General features: G+C 35.4%; 1 protein-coding gene across 1 annotated transcript in view; it reads right to left on the bottom strand.

The window, feature by feature from the left end:
• GUCY1A2 (guanylate cyclase 1 soluble subunit alpha 2) overlaps nt 1-20938 on the bottom strand; it is a 434074-nt gene that overhangs the window by 80792 nt on the left and 332344 nt on the right. The window lies entirely within an intron of this gene.

The following is a 20938-nucleotide window of genomic DNA, read 5'->3' as shown; positions in this document are numbered from 1 at the left end:
CTGGGAAGGAAACCAAGTGAGTCAAAGAAATACTCTGCCTATATGTCAAGATTGGTCACACAATGATAAAATGGAACTCACTGGAAAATACCCTGATGTTAGGAAAGATCAAAGCCAAAAAGGAAAGGAGACAGCAGAGGATGAGATGAATAGTATCATGGAAACAACTAACATGCACCTGGATAGACTTCAAGAGATGGTGCAGGACAAAAAGGCATGATGTGCTGTGCACTGTGGGGTCACAAAGAGTTGGAAATGATTATATGACTGAACAACAACAAAAGTATCACAAGATTGCCTTGGTCTTTCTTTACCCCTAGGGCATATTACAAAGACTTTAAAGTACTGCAGACATGAATTGAGATTTCCTTTCCTTTATAATTTCTTTCTTTCAAATATGGCTCATGTCAATGTTTCTTCTACTCGTGTCTTTTTTCTTTTTTTCTTAAAAAGAAAAATGGAACCAAAGCTAGGAAGACTTGGGGGGAAAAATCAACCCAGGTCTTCAGTGAGAAGGAACAAAATAGAGATAATTATTCAACAAGAATTAATTCCCAAATCTACTTCAACCTTGACCTCTCACCACTCCCTATAGTGCCCTTAAATTATTATTTGTGGAAAAAATGTTTGTTAAATAAATTCTGATTTTATAACTTTTTTCTTCCCTCCCCAAATAACACCTATAAATAGAATCTCTATCCTCCTGGTTTTTTTCAGGCTACTAAACCTAGAATTATGTATTTTTACTTATTCCTCTCTATTATGTTCCACTGTTCCAACTCACTCCCCTCCTCTGCACTCTACCTCCAACTCCAATTATGCTATCACTTAAGTATATAGTCTTTCTTCATGCCTCTTAGATTGACATGTGTTCTTATTCTCCATTTTATTATCACAGTCTAAGACTAGCCTTCCAAAATCTCTTGTGTTCCTATTTTCTAACAAGATTGTTTACTTAGAAAACTCTAGAGAATCATCAACGAAATTCTGAGACAATTAAAAACTCCAGCATAATAGTAGAATAAAAATAAATAAACCCACAAAATCAATGGCATTTCTATGTAATAATAAAATTCAGGAGACAAAAATAGAAAGGAAAATTCTACTCAAGTACAAAATCTATCAAACACCTAGGCATCAATTTATTATCACACAATTAAACAAATTAAATTAAATATCTCGGTAGAGATATAATTGTAAAATATTCTCTGAAGAAATAATGACATATAAGTGGAGGAAAATTCAGTATTCATTCTTAGGCTAGGCTGATATAGGAAAAATGACAAAATTATCAAAATTTAAAGATTTAGTGCTATACCAAACCACCCAAGTGATATTTGGTGGTCCTATAGTTCAACCCCCTTAATTTAGAGATGAGAAAACTGAAGCCAAGAGAGGATAAGTGCCTTGCTCATGGTCCAAAATCGCTCTATTCAAAGGAGCCAAATGAAGATGACAAAGTCAATAGTATTTTAAATTACCTTCTGAGAATTCCAGGAATGAGCACATTCTATTTAACTGAAATGGATGTTGTCTACTATACCATCACCCAGATAGTCATCAAATAAATGTTTTCTAGTAAGTTGATAATAAAAGCATAGGGGTCATGGTATTGACGATGACCTTTTTTTTTAGTCATAGACAATTAATATAAATGTCTTGGTGTTACCATTCTATAAAATCTCACAATCAAACATATCAACTGCAATTAATTCTTAAATAGGATAATTGATAAATATGAAATCTAGATTTGAGACATTAAAGACATTTTAATATTTAACACTGTCAATCAACTGAATTTGTTTTAATCTCACAGTTTTTCATTCACAAAAGAACTGTGCAACACTTATCCTATTTCCTTACTGTTGAGTAACTGTTGGCTTTCAATAAAACCTCCCTTGGTTATTCTATCACATTGCAAACTTTATTACAATGCACTTTAAAAAATGAAGAAAATCAAAGAGATAAAATGTTTATCTGACACATTTCAATTATATTCTCTATGAGATTTTTTTTAAAGAAAGCTCTTCTAAGTACTTTGGTGTGTTCATCCCCCTAAGAGTTTCTTTAGGTTTTAATAATAGAGAATAGGGACTTGAAGTGATTTGATTGGTATGGGGAACTCCTGGGTGAGGAAATCCCTTCTACCACAGCAGGTTGGCAGCTTCTCTGCAACTAATGGTTTTAATGAGTTCCCCAGAGAATTGAAAGATTAAATAAGTGACTTCCCCAGGGTCACACAGCCATCAATGTGTCAAGGAACTGAACACAGTTTAGTAATGTATGGGAACTGAGGCCAGGTTTTCCTTGTTTCAAGGCTAGCTCTCCATCTACTATAGCACCCTGACTCTCTGGATTTTTATACTAAAAAAGGGAGGGGGGAGAGAGGGTGGGGAGAGAGACAGACAGACAGAGACAGATAGAGACAAAGACAGAGAGAGTTCAGTCTACTACTTTTGTTAATGTTCCTTTAACCAGATTAGTACATCATCAAGATACCAGTTTGATAAGACCTGTGGAGATGCCTAGAGTGAAAAATAATCTTCCAGCAAATTTCAATAAATTATACAGAAAACTGGGCATTTTAACTTTTTCTTTCTTTTCATTGTAAGTTCCAGGTTGAAAAAAAATCCACCCCCAACCTTGGATGAGTCATGTTCTAAATGAGAAACTAGGTCAAAAATGAAATGCTGAGAACAAAGTTGTGCAATGTACAGCATTATTAAGCTATGCATTATCTTCATCTACCACACATTATTGTATTATGTAATACAAATACTGTTTCATAGACATCTGATTTGAAAATGATACTAAAGATGATTGAGAAACTTTAGAACCTCCCATTGCAAGCAAATGATTGTCTATGATTGTCAACATAAATGTAGTTTTAAAATAGCAATAGAATTTACTGTGGATCTAAACATCACCATGTCCATCCTCCCTTCACCACTATCCTGTTTCTCACATTCCCTTACATGTCAAGAATGATGTATTTCAGGAAGGATTTGAATGGGAATGTTTCTAAGTCCACTGCTATAAAGAGTGTTTACCGCATAGATGTTTCCAAGCACAAAGCATTAACATATAGTTGAGTGATAGTGCAGTGCAAAAACAAGAATCTGAGGATTTTCTAAATGTAAGAAAAAAAGTTGAAATCTTTTAGTTTGTGTAAAACAAATTACTGTACTTCATCAACAATGCTTATTTGGAATTTCTGATGTCTAAGCAGATTATTAGTTTCCTCCAAATATTAAGTTTTAAGTCATACTACCACCAATCCAATTACATAGAGGGTTATTATTTTTTTAAATTAACTCCAAGGTATAACTACTTCCTTGTTTAAAAAAAGTCTAGCCCTGTGATTTTGTTAATGTCAAGAACTCCTGTTTGGGAGAACTTCCCATGTGTCACTATGCTCCACCACTGCAGATTAGCATCTTGTTGGTAAATTATACCATTAAGAGAGTAATTTTGAACAAAGGGCTATAAAACTGCATATACCCTTTGATCCAGCAATACCACTACTAGTTCTGCATCCCAAAGAGAACATAAAAATAGAAAAGGATCCACATTTTCAAAAATATTCATAGCAGCTCTTTTGTGGTGGCAAAGAATTGGAAATTGAGGGGATGCCCATTAATTGAGGAATGCCTGAACAAGCCATGGTATATGAATGTAATGGAATACTATTGTTCCATAAGAAATGATGAGCAGGCAGATTTCAGCAAAATCTGGAAAGACTTGCATGAACAGATGCTGAGTGAAGTGAGCAGAACCAGGAAATATTGTACACAGTAACAGCAACATTGTGAGATGACTGACTTTGATAGACTTAGCTCTTCTTAGCTATGCAGTGATCTAAGACAATTCTAAAAGACTCAATATGGAATATGTTATTCACCTCCAGAGGCAAAAAAAACTAGGGAGTCTGAATGCTATTTTCTCTCCCTCTTTTTTCCTTTCTCATGGTTTTCCTTTTTGTCCAGATTCTTCTTTCACAAGACTAATGTGGAAATATGTTCAATATTATTGTATCTGTATAGCCTATATCAGATTGCATGCCATCTTGGAGAAAGGGGAAGGGAGGGGGTGAAAAATTAAGAACTCACAATCTTATAAAAGTGAATGTTGAAAACTAAAAAATAACTAATTCTAAAAAAATTATAATCTTAGAGTACTGCCTAGGGCACTAAGAGGTTAAATGTCTTGCCTCTGCAGACACAAGTAGGCAGGATTTAAATGCAGGTTTTCTTGATGCTGATGCCAGCTTTTTATTTACTATGCTATGCTGCCTCTCAAATACTTTAATATTACTTAAAAATTAATAAGGTTGAGAAACATGAATGATCACACTCAAAGTAAATAAATTTAATTCACCACCGTTCAACAAATCTAGGCAAGAAATACAAAGAAATAGTAATTAATTATTTAGAGGGGACATAAATTTCTAAAATAGTTCATAGTGAATGGGACAAGCACCTGCCAAATTTTTACAATACCTGTGTTCAGAGATTTTAATCTTTGGTGTTTAATGGCACCTGGGATAGATTCTGTTTAAATCTCACACTGACTTTTATACAATGCACACTGCACTGTGGGGGGAAGATGGATTTCCTAATGCTTAACTGAAAAAATAAAGATTTTAGTTAATTGGTTTTTCTCCTAATTGAAAAATAGATTGTTGCTTATTGGCCATTTTATTAGATCACTATGCTATGCATTCCTCATTAAACTCCATCACTGTCTTTTGGCCCAGAGAAATGGTAAACAAGCACATTAGTCCCAAATTCTCTTTAGTGCCATCTCTAATTAACCACTCATATTCATAGACTATAGCATAGAGAAGTACCACTACAGCATCTTCAAGTACTTGCCTGCACCAAATGGATGATCCTGCTTTCCTGTACTGATAGGCATCATAGAATGCCAAATGAGCCAGGAAGCAGACATTTCAAGGTTGAACATTATAAAACAAAATTCTAAGAGATGTTTCTGCATGTTAATCTCTACTTAGTACAAGTCTATTCTCTCCATATATAATGGTCAACTTCTTGTGGTGTGTTAAAAAAACACCTTTGTTTGAACAAATAACTTTCAAGTCTAATATTTATTAATTTAAGCAAACATTTACAGTTCCTGTTGTGTACTCTGCGGGAGTAATACAGCATTCTCAAAAGCATAGCCATTGCTTTCATGAAGACTATGGTTAAAGATACAGACACAAATATCTAGAATACATTGTATTACAGGATCCCTCACAAAATATAAGAGGAGTAGGGAGAATAAGTTAGAAGAAGTGTTCTGGCATTTTGGGCAGATCCTAATTCTATGGGAGGTTCTACAGGAGAACATGGAAGTTTTGCTGTTGTTGTTGTTGAGTCATTTCAGTTGAGTCAGGAAATGTTGACTCTTTGTGATCTCATTTGGGGTTTTCTTGGCAAAGATACTGGATTGGTTTGCCATTTCCTTCTTTAGCTCATTTTACAGATGAGGAAATTGAAGCAAAGGTGGTTAAATTACTTGTCCAGGGTCACACAGCTGGCAGGTGTCTGAGGTCGATTTTGAACTCAGGAAGATGAGTGTTCCTGACTCCAGGCCTGGTGCTCTATCTACTGTGCCATCTAGCTGCTTCACATGGAAGTTCACCCATCTGTGTTTTTCATACATGGAAGTGCACAGGATGAAAAACACAGACGAGTTGTTAAGTGCACCCAAACTTAGAGCATCAGTGAAAGAATCACTGGTTCATTCAAGTATTGAAACAATTTCTTTCATTAATAGGATCATAGAAGCATAGATTTAAACCCTGAAGGAAGTAACTCAAAGGCCATCTAATCCAAGTCTATTGTTTTAAAAACAAAGAAACCAAAGCCCAGGAAAACTTAGGGACTTGCCCAAGGACAAAAAGGTAATAAGTATCAGAGGATAGATATGAGCCCAGGTCTTCCAACTGCAAATCCAGCACTCTTTTTGCTGTACAATAGTACTTCTCCCATTTCAAAAATAACATATATAATGGGATGGGAAAATCCTACAGAGAAAAATCTGTGTAATTAGGGTGATCCTTATAAATGTTGGCCATAAAAATTATAATTTCCTATCCATAGAAAAATCTCCTCAATGGGAAAGTAAGAGGTGGAGAGAAGATCTTATAGAGCATTTTGACAGTAGGTATGTTGAAGTTTGGCAAAGATTAGAAGCAGCAAGAATGGCACGTTAAAAAGAATCCTCAAGTTTTAAATACTAGAGATAATCTGGGTTCCTCTGACAGTGAAAAATATGGATGCTCAACAAAAAATCAGTTCAAAATATAATACCTAAAACAAATTTGTCTCCCAATAAACCAGACAACAGAAGTACAAGAAGGGTAAACATATATAACAACCAAAATCAGCCACAAAGATAAAATAGTGAGAGAGAGAATTAAATCAGTTCTTTCTAAATGTATACCAAGACACAAATATGAAAGTAGAAGTCAAAAAGAAGTGATCATAAAAAGGCTATTCTCTAAATAAATGGATGGTTAAAGGATATGAACAAACAGTTGTCAAAAGAAGAATTACAAACTATTAACAACCACATGAAAGAAATCTCCTAATCATTAATTAGAGGAATTCACATTATGACAACTCTGAGATTTCACCCCAGACTTTGCAAATTGGCAAAGATAACCAAAAAGGGCAATAGTCAATGATGGAGGATTGCGGGTAGCTAAGAACACTAGCTCATTGTTGGTGAGATGTGGATAAGTGAAACCATTTTGGAAACAATTTGGAATTATGCAAATAAAGAAACTAAAATGTCCATACTAGGCTTATACACCAAAGGGATTATTGATAAGAAGAAATCCACCATATATATGCCAAAATATTAATAGCTCCACCTTTTGCAAGAGCAAAAGAGTGAAAATAAAGTAGATGTCCACTGATAAAAGAATGACTTAAAATGGTACATGAATGAAAGGAATGTTATTGTGATATAATATGTGATGAATATGGAGAAGCATGAAAAGATCTATGTGAATTGCTGCATACTGAAGTAGACAAAGCCAAGAAAACAATACAGAATGACTACAACATTTTAAAATGGAAAGAACCACATACATACACACATATACACATACACACACACACAAATTTTGCAGAATTTTGTAGAGTATATGTGCCTCAAAGGAAGAGATATGAAAGGTTCATGGATATTGCCCATTACACATATGTTCAGACTTTTTGGATGTCTTGATTAATTGTGCTGATTTTTTCCTCTTCTTTTTTTTGTTTTTGTCTTTGAAAAATGCTATTTGTTTTATTGATGGCTCTCTGGGAAAAGAGAGGTGGTGGTAGAAATTGTGATGTTGTAGATCAGGGGTCATTAATAAAAATTGTTTGAAAAGAAAGGAAGGTTCATAATACACCAAAACATTTATAGTAGCAAGAATGAGAAACAAAGTGGATGCATATTGTTTGGGAATAGTTAACAAATTGTTTTATAGGAATATAATGCAATATTGCTGTGCAATAAGAAACAATGAATACGATGAATACAGAGAAGCAGGGAGAGACTTACTAGATTAATGCAAAGTGAAGTAATCAAAGCAAAAACAAAAACAAAATTAATATACATAGTGACCATAGCAATGTAAATGAAAAATTCAATAATTCAAAAATAATTCAGAATGAATGGTGGAAAATTTTGATAACAAGCTTAAACCCAAGGAAGACATGAGAAAACACCACTCCTTCCTTTTCCTTTACACAGATGAGAGGTCCATGGTATGGAAACATAACATATATTTTCACCGTATTTGTTTTTTTCTGATTTTTTCTTCTTCCTTTTTTTCCTCAAAAAATATTCTTCATTATATGGGATGTCTGTCTAGCAGGAAGGGTACCCAAAATTAACACCTTGCCATTTGCCTCTTAATTTGATTAGTAAATGTCTTTATAGATTTGTCTCTCAACTACACCTTCACCAGCCTTGTATCATAGTTTCCAACATACATTTTCATCTCCTTATCAGGTGCAAACTCATTAAGGACATGGAAAATGTTTCAATCATGTTTCTATCCACATCACCTGGCATTGTCCCTTATACATACTAGGCATTCCACCAATATTTTTATATTGAATTAAATTAAAAGAGAACTTGACTAAATATCAAGAAACCTGGGTAGTAGTCATTGATCTTTCATCAATTCTGTGGGATGTTGACAAATCATTTAACCTCTAACAGCCTAAGTTTATCCACCTATATGATGAGGGCAGGAAGGAAGATTAAATCTCTAATGTTCCTTCCAGCTTAAAAGTTCTATTATGTCCTGTGCCTTTTATCTTTTAAAGAAGCAACGTGGGCATGAGCTCCCCACCAAGTTCCTCCCAACACCTATAAAAATGGCTATGAACAAATTCTAGAACTGCAGAATCCACAAAATAGCAGAGAAAATCAGGGCTACAGCCCAGGACAGTCTGGATGGTCACTGGGTGAGATCTATCATGCACGGAGCTGGAAGCAGAGGGGTGCAGAGCCCAGTGTAGGCTGCGCCCAGACCAACCAGACCAGGAGCCTGGCAGAATAGGCCCTAGCGCCCTAAATCAGTGAGCTGTGGCAGTTACCAGACTTCTCAACCCACAAACACCAATGACAACAGAGAAGGTTAGTGGGAAAAGCTGCAAGGAGTGAAAGGAGTTCACCTTCAGCGGAGGTGGTACACCTACAGAACTACAGCTGCAGATGCTTTTGGCCCCAGGCCCACCTGGTGGGAGGAATAAAGTGGCAGATCAGAGCAGGGGTGCAGAGGCAGCTTAGATCTGAGTCCTATCTGGGTTGGAAGTTCTTGGGGAAGGAGGACTGCTGGTGTGGCAGAACTGGCTGTATAGAAATAGCTCAGAAAACAACAGCGCATCCCCTCAAGTTTGGAACAAAGTACTCTTTACTTTACAAGCACTCATACTCCAACAAAAAACTCAAGGGTCAACTAAGTTGATTGGGAACTTGGCCAGGCAGTGAAAACACACTCAGATTCCATCTCAGACTTTGGAATCTTTCTTTGGTGACAAAGAACACCAAAACATACAGCCAGAAGAAGTCAACAGAGTCAAAGAGCCTACATCAAAAGCCTCCAAAAAAAACATGAACTGGTCTCAGGCCATGGAAGAGCTCAAAAAGGATTTGGAAAAGCAAGTTAGAGAAGTAGAGGAAAAATTGGGAAGAGAAATGAGAAGGATGCGAGAAAACCATTAAAAATGGGTCAATGACTTGCTAAAGGAGACCCCCAAAAATACTGAAAAAAATACTGAAGAAAACAACACCTTAAAAATAGACTAATGCAAATGGCAAAAGAGCTCCAAAAAGCCAATGAGGAGAAGAATGCCTTGAAAGGCAGAATTAGCCAAATGGAAAAGGAGGTCCAAAAGACCACTGAAGAAAATACCACCTTAAAAATTAGATTGGAGCAAGTGGAAGCTAGTGACTATATGAGAAATCAAGATATTATAAAACAGAACCAAAGGAATGAAAAATGGAAGACAATGTCAAATATCTCATTGGAAAAACCACTGACATGGAAAATAGATCCAGGAGAGATAATTTAAAAATTATTGGACTACCTGAAAGCCATGATCAATAAAAACAGCCTAGATATCATCTTTCAAGAAATTATCAAGGAGAACTGCCCTGATATTCTAGAGCCAGAGGGTAAAATAGAAATTGAAAGAATCCACTGATCACCTCCTCAAATAGATCTCAAAAAGAAAACTCCTAGGAATGTTGTCGCCAAATTCCAGAGCTCCCAGGTCAAGGAGAAAATACTGCAAGCAGCCAGAAAGAAACACTTTGAGTATTGTGGAAACACAATCAGAATAATACAAGATCTAGAGGCTTCTACATTAAGGGATCGAAGGGCTTGGAATACGATATTCCGGAGGTCAATGGAGCTAGGATTAAAAGCAAGAATCACCTACCCAGCAAAACTGACTATCATGCCCCAAGGCAAAATATGGATTTTCAGTAAAATAGAGGACTTTCAAGCTTTCTCAGACCAGACCAGAGCTGAATAGAAAATTTGACTTTCAAGCACAAGAATCAAGAGAAGCATGAAAAGGTAAACAAGAAAAAGAAATCACAAGGGACTTACTAAAGTTGAACTGGAACATGGAAAGATGATGTGTGTGATTCATGAGACCTCAGTATTAGGGTAGCTGAAGGGAATATGCATATATATATATATATATATATGTACATATATATGTGGGTGTATATGTATGTATATACGTATGTGTGTGTGTATATATACATATATACATATATATATATATATAGACAGTGAGTTGAATATGAAGAGATGATATGTAAAAAAATAAAATCAAATTAAGGGATGAGAGAAGAATATATTGAGAGAGGGAGAAAGGGAGAGATAGAATGGGGTAAATTATTTCACATAAAAGTGGCAAGAAAAAGCAGATCTGTAGGAAGGGAAGAGGGGGTAGGTGAGGGGGAATGAGTAAATCTTGCTCTCATCGGATTTGACCTGAAGAGGGAATACCATACACACTCAATTGGGTATCTTACCCCACAGGAAAGAAGGAGAAAGAAGATAAAAAGGGGGCATGATAGAAGGGAGGGCAGATGGGAGGAGGAGGTAATCAAAAACAAGCACTTTTATAAAGGGACAGGGTCAAGGGAGAAAATTCAATAAAGGGGGATAGGTTAGGAAGGAGCAAAATAGAGTTAGTCTTTCACAACATGAGTATTATGGAAGGGTTTTACATAATGATACACATGTGGCCTATGTTGAATTGCTTGCCTTCTTAGGGAGGGACAGTGGGGAGGGAAGAGGGGAGAGAATTTGGAACTCAAAGTTTTAAAAACAGATATTCAAAAACAACAACAAAAAATTTTGTGTGCAACTAGGAAATAAGATCCACAGGCAATGGGGTGTAGAAATATATCTTGCCCTACAAGAAAGGAAGGGAAAAGGGGATGGAGGGGAGTTGGGTGACAGAAGGGAGGACTGACTGGGGAACAAGGCAACCAGAATATATGCCATCTTGGAGTGGGCAGGAGGGTAGAAATGGGGACAAAATTCATAATTCAAACTCTTGGGAAAATCAATGCTGAAAACTAAATATATTAAATAAATTCAAAAGAGAAAAAATAAAGGAGCAATGTGGAAATTCTTTGGAAACTGTTTTAGTTATCCCACATCCCATCCCATTTCCCCTTCAATCCAAGAACACATAGTTCTAGCTCAAAAGAAGTTAGCTGTTGCTTATTAAAGCTGGTTTTGAATATTAATCAGGAATAATTTATTAAGTACCTACTATATACAAAGGCACTGGGGAGAAAAAGACAAAAACTCAAAGGAGTCCTTGCCCTCAAGGAGCTTCTATTAAATGGGAAGAACACAACATATTATTTGATAAGCAAATATAAATATATAAAATTATTTGGATTAGGATGGGGGTGGCTGTAAGAACTGGTGGAATTGGGAAAGCATAACTTGAAGCAAGTTACATGAAAGGACACTTGAAGAATATTAGGGGTTTCAAGACACAGAGGTGAGGAGTGAGGGCATTCCAATCATGGATGGCAGCCTATGAAAAGGCATGGAGACAGGGGATAGAATGTTTTAAAGGAAGAGGAAGGTGGCTATTTGACTAGTGTATATAGTGCTGGAAGACAAGGCATAGGGAAATATGCCATTCCTGGAAAGATAGGCTAGAGTCAGATATCCAAGTTGGGAAGGGTTTCAAATGACAAATCAAGAAGTATGCACTTTAGTTTATAGTTAATAAGGAATCATTAAAATTTCTTTTGCAGGTGGGTTAACCTGGTTAAATCTAAACTTAAGTAATATAAATTCATCAGCCAAGTGAACGTTGAACTGGAGATGTAGAAAGTATAGGTGCATCATCTATAAAACTGTCAATCTATAAAGACTATTTCACTATAATTTTGGACCAGTACAAAATTTTCATTGTCTGTATCTCTTAACTTAAGCTACTCAAGGGTTAAACCTCTAAATATATTTGTAGGAAACAAAATACAATTCTGGCAAAAGAATATTTTTCAAGAGACTCAATAAATAATAATAGATTAATGATTAATGGGTAATTAATTATTAATAATGATACATTTAGAGTTTCATAGGCCACTAGATGCCATTTATCCAACTCTCTCATTTTATATATGAGGCACCTGACTCTTGAGAGGCTAAGTAATTTGTCCAAGGTCAAACAAAGTAAATTGCAGAGCTAGGATTTGAATCTAGATATTCTGAATTCAAATTCCATGTTCTTTTCCTCATCAAATGACCAGTCTCTATGGTTTGGTGTTAAAAAATGAAGTTGCAGTACCCTAATTCATGCTTGATTATCCTTTCAGTAGAAGAATCTAGCTTATTAAATGCATAGAATTTCTGTCTTAGGATAACATCAGAACTTACAGGTTGGTTCAACCCCTGTCTAAGACTTCATGGTCTAATACTTCCCATCTGAGACTTCATAGTCAGGAAGATGCTCTGAACTAATTTACTCCATCTGACTAATTTATTGCCAATAGATGCTATCTGCTGTCATCACCTAGCTGGAGATGTCATTGTGGTGCTTTTGCTGGCAAATCTGCTATGTCCTTGAGGTATTCAGCCTCAGCTTAAAGACCTGGGAAGTAACTTGTTCCCTTTTTATTATCTATTTTAAAAGCCTGCACATTTACAATAGGCAGCTCCATGGACAGTAGGTCCAAAGCTGGATTTTGAGTCAGAAAAACTTGAATTCAAATCTGGCCTCAGATATTTACTATCTGTGTGATGCTGAGCAAGTCACTTAAACTCTCTGCGCCTCAGTTTCTTCATCTGCAAAATGGGGACAATTATAAGATCTACCTCACAGTTTGATTTTTTTTGAAGAGCCAATGAGAACATGAATGAAGTGCTTTGTTAACTTCAAGAGTGATATCCTTAGCAGTCATAGCTACTTTTCTCTATAATAGAACTGATGAATTACCTTATTCAGTTTCATCATATAAATAACTCCAAAGTTCTCTAAATCCTTTAGGAGAAAGTATTGCATAGAGATGAAAAGAGAAATAAAATGGTCATCCATCTGCAGCTCCACATAGTACAACTAAAGTATACTGAGGAATAAAAGGCATCTGCTGATGAGGAATGCCAGATCCACTTGTGCTGCGAAGAGTGGTGGGGGCAAGAAGGAACCTGCACATGTGAGTGCAGAAACAGTGCGGCAGAAAGTCCCTGGCTGTGGGCACTTACAGGAAGTTGGAGGTTTGGCTTTGGTTCCAGGCTAGAGGAGAGAACTAAAGATCTGGGGCAAGAAACACCATTTCCCATACCCCAGGGCTAGAGGTGATTACAAAAATCAAGTTATTACCACAAAAAAATGCACAATCAAAGGAGAAAGAATCCAACCATAGAAACCTATTATGGGAATAGAGACAAATGGGATTCATCTTCACAGGATGATATTGAAGTAAAGAAATCCCCAAAGAGCAACATCAGATGGTCACTTGCCCAAAAAGAATTTATAGATCTATAAAACACTTTAAAAATCAAATGACAGAGATGGAGGAAAAACTAAAAAAATCCAAGAAAAACAAGAAGGTTATGAAAGGGAAGTCAACCAATCAGAAAAGGAGATCCAGAACCTCAAAGAGGAAAATGACAACTTGAAAATTAGAACTGGGCAAAGTGAAGCCAGTGAAATTTTAAGAGGTCAAGAAATAATTGAACAAAACATGAATAATGAAAAAATAGAAGAGAAGGTGAAACATCTTATAAGAAAAACAACAGATTTGGAGAATAGATCAAGAAGAGAAAATACAAAAATAATTTAACTGAAAGTTATGATCAAAAAAAGAATCTTGATACAATAATACAAGAAATAATTAAAGAAAATTGTCCTGAAGCATTAGAACAAGGCAGGGAAGTAGAAATAGGAAAAACCCATTGAACACCACTTAAAAGAGATGTTATGAGGAAAATTCATAGGAATAGAATAGTTAAATTCCGACACCCCCAGATCAAGGATAAAATATTAAAAGCATCAAGATTAAAACAATTTAAATATGATGGTGCCACAATTAGAATTACACAAGACCTAGCAGCAGAGAGGTTAAAGGACCACAGGTCTTGGAACACAATATATCAAAGAGCAAAAGACCTGAGGCTTCAGCTGAAAATATCATACCCTTCAAATTTAAGTATTATCTTGAATGAAAAAAATGAACATTTGACAAACTGTCAGACTTTCAAGACTTTGTTTGAAAAAATTTTCAACTTAATAGAAGATTCTACATACAAGAACCAAGAGAAACATAAGGTACATACCAAAGACTGACTATATGGGAATCATAAGGAGAGACTATTCACCTTTTATGTAACATAAAATGTAAAATGTATGTCTGAGATTCTTATTAATAATTGTTGAGCTCATAAGAAAGAGGGGGAATAAATCTGACTATGATATGAATGTAAAAAGTAAAATCATTTAGAAACACCTAAAAAGAGTAACTATTTTATACAAAAGAGGTGCAAGAGGAAGAAAGGATACAGAGGATTTAGATGGGGGAGAAGTGCTGGTAGTTCTGGTACCCTACTTTCATTGAGAATGGGTTTAAGAGGGAACAATACATATATATTTAGAAGTCTTCTAAATTTAGAAGAAATAAAATGGTAGGGGTATAGTGAAGTGGGAGAGGACAAGGGAGGGATTTTTAGAGGGGAGAATGAGGGAATAGGTAAAAGGGGGTTATAGAAGGGTGTTTAGATTTATGGGGATGGGAAGATAGGGGAAGGATCCTTGGAGGGGTAGGCAAGTAATAGGAGGGCAAGGTAGTCAGTCAAGTAAAGTAGAGGAATCAGGAGGGATAGGAAACAAGAGATATGCACAAATATAAAAACAAAGATTAGGACTAGAGTATGTTTGGGAAAGTATATGTCTATATGTGTATGTATATATGTATATGTATACATCTATAGCTATAGAGAAACATGTCTAAACTTCATTGTAGCCTTCAGGGGTAGGGTGGGGGGAGGGGGAAAAAGAACAAAGTAAAAAAGTGCGCAGCAGAGAACAAAAGAAAACTTACAAGGAAGCAAAGAAAAGATGGACAATTCTCAAAACAATATATATCATTTATTGTATAGGCTTTCTTGAAATGAAAATGTATGTTATATATTTTGAATCTTCTCTTACGTTCTGCTATGCACACGACATGCTTTTCTTTCTTTCTTTGTATTTAAGTTTCAATATTTAAGTTTATGATATGTTTTGTTTCTTTTCTCTATTCTGTATTTGTGTTCTGGCCCTTGAGTTTAAAATAAAATAAAATTTTTAAAAAGGCAATTTTTTCCTAAAAGTTTCTTTAATCACTCTGTCTAGGTGAATATAAATGTTTCCAATCCCCAGAATCTTTCCCTGTCCATAGGGAAAGTGTGAATATGCTATTACAGATTTATTACAATACTCCTTGGTCATTCTGGCATTATATTCCATAAGAAAAAGCCTAAGTGCTTTAGTTGGCAATAAAAGAAGGCAGACAAAGCTCAGAGTCTGGATGACGAGGACACTTTTCTTCAGTCGTAAAAGGATGAGGGATTGACACATCCTTCAGACCTCATTTCCACCAAAGTAGAGGTAGAAACAGGAGAGAACAAAAAGTAGTTTAAAGCACATACACATACACTGACTTTGAGGGTAAAGTGGGTGTAAGGAAAGAATTATCATAATATATCTTCAGAGCACAAAAATTACAGGTAATTTTCTCTTTTCCAAAAGGTGATTATGATAATAGATCTCTACCCTTGAGAAACTGAAAATCTCTTTCTCCGTGGAAGAAAAAAATGCTTTAAAATGACGGCTGTCATAACAGTACACAGGCAACATATAAAATGTATAAAAATCATGCAATGGCACTGTGTCATCCCTATCACAATAGAGCAAGGTGTACCTGAAAGCACACGTGTGTATTTGTATGTAACATACATGGAGTATACGTTCATACCTGAGTTATCACAATATGTTGGTGGTTTAGGATAGCAGAAATCAAAACCATTAAAGATCAAGGACAATTGTGCCATTCTGCCCACCCCATTCCAAATTCTCCTAGAAAGTTCTATATATCACTGAATTTCAGAGCTTGAATGTTCAGAATTCACTTATAGAAACTGGAATACCAGCAAGTACAACCCAGATCCAGGAAAGACAGGATGACATAATGGATAGAGCCAAGGACTTAAAATCGATATATCAGGAATCTGTTGCTTACTAGCTATCTTTGTCATTCTCTCTCAGTGGAGTACAGTAGAAAGGATGATGGCTATGGAGCTAGAAACTTTTGGTTCAAATCGCAATGCTGATAATTGGTAGCTACGTAAACTTGGACAAGTTACTCAGCTCGCTAAGCTTCAGTTTCCTCATCTGAAAAAGAATGGGTTGGATGATATGACTTATGTGGTCCCTTTCTACTCTAAATCTATGTTCTCATGCTCCTATGGATCTCAGATTTTTTTTTATTTGTAAAAGGAAAATAATAATAAAGCAAGATTCTGAAGGTTATGAGGAAATCACTCATTTAATTTTAGGGCACAACAAATAGCTGGAACATGATCATTATAATGGTGTGAGAGGCACCATGGCATAAAGGACAGAGAGTTATGCTTGAAGTCAGGAAGATCTAGGTTCATGTCTTTCCTCTGACACTATTGACAAATCATTTCCCTAGGCAATTAAGCATTTAAGATATAGATGAACTGCCATTTGGCATTGGTGAAAGCAGTATCTATCACAGGAGAGAATTTCAGCAATGAAACCTGGACCAATTTTCTGCCATCATCTTCATCGACATCATTTCAGCCTTCTTATTCTCAAACCTCACTTTAATGAGGTTTAGATGGAAATAAATGTCCTAAGGATACCCCTATCCTGCTATTATTCTTTTATATTTAATGCCTTGAGGATTATTGCACAGGTGGATAAAAATTATAGTTTTTGCCTTAATTGAATAAGTGTTGCGATGTAAGTTCAAAATTTGTGCAAACAATGAAACCATTTCTGAACTAATTCCAATAGCAGACAAGATGATGGGAATGTTGTATGCCTTATCCTGTTCCCATATGGTTCTGATTTACTGTACTAGGTTTTACATTTTATAACCTTTTTGTTCCATGAATATTATGAGTATCTGATATGGTGACATCTATTAATAACACTCACTAATCTTGAATGCTTTGCAGATCAGTATTACATGTGGGTGATTGTAGATATCAGTTCTATTACCAAAGATGGTTTTGTTCCAGCATAGTCTACTTAATGAATTTTGAAGGCTATTTTGAGGTCTGTATTTATGCTTTGGGGTCTGTCAGTTGTTAATTCATAATGGACAGTGATGTTCTTGTGTGCAATTCTGGCCACCTAATCACACCCTTTTAGATATTTGTTGGATATCTCATTTTTGCAACCTGTAACAATGTGTTCCATAATTTCACTACTCTATCATGTAATCTGTATCATTTAATAAGCCTGGATACCTTAAAGACAATCTTTATGAAATGCCTTGAATAATTTGAGCCTTAATCACTATCATAAGCCCCTTTGTTTCTTTTTTTTTTTTTGGTCAGGGCAATTGGGGTTAAGTGACTTGCCCAAGGTCAGACAGCTAGTAAGTGTGTCAAGTGTCTGAGGCTGGATTTGAACTCAGGTCCTCCTGACTCTAGGGCCAACACTCTACTCACTGCACCACCTAGCTGCCCCCAGCCCCTTTGTTTCTATCAACAAATTTACATGACTCAGAATTTTGTTTTCTGCTTCTTTATACATATATCACTGGTTAATGTTACCCATAAAGTGCTTTGTGATTCCACTCTTGGATCTTAGGGTTCCTTGTTCTTTAAATAAATCATTTTCAGGAATGTTTGGCAAATCAAATGGTAAGTATTCATTATAAGCTGTTGCTTTTGTTTTGTGAAGTGAAATATGTTTGTTCTAAAAATGTTTCTGTAAATTCTAATCTGTTTACCACATAATCTGAGAACATCTATCAATCTTCCTCTCTTTTGATAAAGAAGTATAATCTTTTAATAGCTGCTTTGTAGTAAAGAACAGTGTTTCATGAATATTGTATGAATTTTTATTTGGACACTTTCTAGATTTCCATTTTTCCTCTGCCAAAAGTATATATTAAGATTGACATTGCACAGGTGTTAATTACTCTAGATATATTTTCCCCATTAAACTCTGACTTCAAAATGCCAAAATATTAGCATAGAAAACCTCAGATTTCTGCCTGATAGCCTCTCATTCAATGTCTCTTACCTGGAAAAGAACAAGATATTTGCAAGCATTGCTTTCATCTACTAGTTTAATTTTACTTTCAGACCTCAGAGACTTCAGTCTCTATTCCTCCTTATCATACATTAAGAATTTTACACTTATTTATCCCAAATGATATTTTATTATTGGGTAAAGATTCCATGAAATGAAGTAGCCGTTTAAGGTAGTTTGTCAGTGAAAGACTGTTATTTGATGTTATACACATATATCAAATAAACACTATGTTTTAGTATGATATCCTCTCTGACTTGAAGGTCATACTCATATCTATTCAGGGGTCATGATAACAGATTTAAAGTAAGGCAAGACTATAATGGGATTATCTTATCTTTTTAGAAGATGTCACATTTAATATCAATCATTCTTGACATGATCATGTTTATGGCAGGTTGCAAATAGAGAAAGGTTTTCTATGTGGGTATCAACTATTCCAGTTTTCTCTCTACCTCTACGGTTGGAAATATTTTATATAATTGTAATACATGCTGAGCCATGAGTACAGAAGTGAGTCAAAGGCATTGCAATAATCAAAAAAGGAAGTGCAAATGTGAAGATATTTTGTACATATACATTTTGTACATAAACACTTAATAAGCCTCTTCAACTGGATCATTTGGTATTTTCATATTTTGATGATGCATATAAGATGGATTTTGTTAAGAAATATGAGCTCAGACTGGTATTGGAGAAAAATCTGCTAAAGTGTTTTGTTAGTAATTCATATACTGCTATAAAGCATTTGAGACAGTAATTGTGTACCTTATCTGAACCTGCCCAATTCCAGTTTGGAGAAAATGCTAGAGTTTATTACCTTTCTTAAAGTGATCATTCTATCATTCGATGGTACACATTCCACATACTTTCTATTTTTTATTTGTTCCAACTTATATTTTTGTTGCATAAGGCTTCTTGAAACTATGAAGATGACCAGAAACTTTCTTCATCCTATTTCCTCAAGGTTGGGAGTGGGTGGCGGTGATACTGTCATATAATTTCTTTGTTTCTCAAGCTTCTATAGAATAGTTTTATTTATTAATTTTGAATTATATTTTTGTTCTTTATGTGTGTTTGGCTCTACATACATAATAAAATATACACGTATACTTACACATATGTAAACATAAATGTGTATATATATATATATATATTCTAGTATATTGTATATAGTACTTTAATTCCTGCCATCAAGCGAAAAAAGAACTTCTTGAAATTTCATTCTTATGGTTATGTCCTTTTCAAAAATCCCCCAAAACATTGGCTTCACTATTAGATGGGATGGTAGGGAGGAAGGAAACAAGCATTGTTTAAACATCTATTATATACCAGGCACTGGGCTAGGTTCTTTACAAATATTTTTCCATTTGACCCTCACAACAACCCTGGGAGGTAGGTACTATCATTACCTCATTTTATAGTTGAGGAAACTGTGGCAGGAAGAAGTTAAATGACTTGACTAGGGTCACACAACTGAGGCCACATTTGAACTCATGTCTTCCTGACTCCAGGCCCAGTACTCTATCACCTGTGCTACTTTGAGGTACCATTTCTGGCTTGGTGTTAATCATGGACTTTCAGAGTCTAGGAGATATACAGTTTTTCCTTCTTCAGAATTTAACATCAGTTTTTGCTCTCATAATACAATCAGGGTTTAGGAATGAAATAATTTCTTACAATGGCCTTGCAACATATCTACAATACACAGTTGTGTGCAGAGCTGACAATATCATTGACCAAAAGGTTTACAAAGTCTTTGTCTACACTTGTATGATCTGTTCCCAATTTTGTTATGAGGCAGTACTGGTGTATAATAAAAGAATTAATATTCTAAGTCCATTTCCTGAGCATTCATGTTTTGGCCAAATTAATGCTCTGTATCAAAGCATTTATAGCAGATGGACTATTTCTTATTTGTTCTTATGGAGTTTGCCTTCTTTTGATATCAAAACATTAAGGATTATCACTCATTCTGTCATCCTCCATGTCAGGATAAAAATGATGGTAGGGAGGGAAGAGGATGGGTGGATTGCCAATCTGCAATTCTGTTCTTTCTCATCTATTTCTTCAATTCATAGGAATAGTTACTTCACACTGGACAGGATGTTGACACAATTAATGATGACCATAGCACAATTGACCAATTTTTCAGATTTGCTTCCAAGTATTCACAGCTACTATAGCTCAAGACATAAAACATTCCCATTGTACATCATTATGGCTAGTGCTCTTTCTACTTGGCCATCCTCTCTCCATCACCATGCAAGAACAATGGGCTGAGTGATCATTGTTAGTTTATATCAACATATCTTGAGCTTCCTATCTCATATATGTTTAAGACCTCCTTCTAATTTTGTTTAACTGTTGATGTGCTGTTTGATGTGACAAAAAATGTTCATGTAACCTTGGGCTATATTAAGAGAGATAGAGCTTCCAGAAATTATGAGGTTATACTTCCTTTATACTCAGAGCTGGTCAGATCACATCTGGAACATCATGTTAAGTTCTGAGCTTACAATTTAAGAAGGTCATTGATAAACTAGAAAACATATATAGAGGTAACCAGGAAGGAGAAGGGCCTTGGATCCATGAAGACTAGTCCA

The sequence above is a fragment of the Trichosurus vulpecula genome, chromosome 2 (assembly GCF_011100635.1).
Source record: "Trichosurus vulpecula isolate mTriVul1 chromosome 2, mTriVul1.pri, whole genome shotgun sequence".
Classification (NCBI taxonomy): domain Eukaryota; kingdom Metazoa; phylum Chordata; class Mammalia; order Diprotodontia; family Phalangeridae; genus Trichosurus; species Trichosurus vulpecula.
Note: the sequence above shows the minus strand (reverse complement) of the source record. Positions and strands in the feature narration are given on the sequence as shown.